Source organism: Spea bombifrons, chromosome 2 (genome assembly GCF_027358695.1).
Source record: "Spea bombifrons isolate aSpeBom1 chromosome 2, aSpeBom1.2.pri, whole genome shotgun sequence".
Taxonomy (NCBI): Eukaryota; Metazoa; Chordata; class Amphibia; order Anura; family Pelobatidae; genus Spea; species Spea bombifrons.
Genome location: NC_071088.1, coordinates 60,521,841 through 60,522,081, shown reverse-complemented (window position 1 = coordinate 60,522,081; position 241 = coordinate 60,521,841).

Sequence of the window (241 nt, the reverse complement as noted above, 5' to 3'; positions counted from 1 at the left end):
TGCTTGTGGCCTTTATTTGTTTATGCATTTTTTGCTCCTTGCGGAACTAACATTTGATGGGACATCAGGTAAAAACACACAAAGGCAAACTATCAGGCTATATATAGGCTTGAAAATGTTTAGGCTTCTTGTAAAGAAAGGTAGTGCTATTTGAAACCATTATCTTTTCTTACAGATTTGCATATTTGGTTTCTGTGCTTAGTACTTCAGGGCTTAATCATTAACTCTAAGGCTGGCTTAA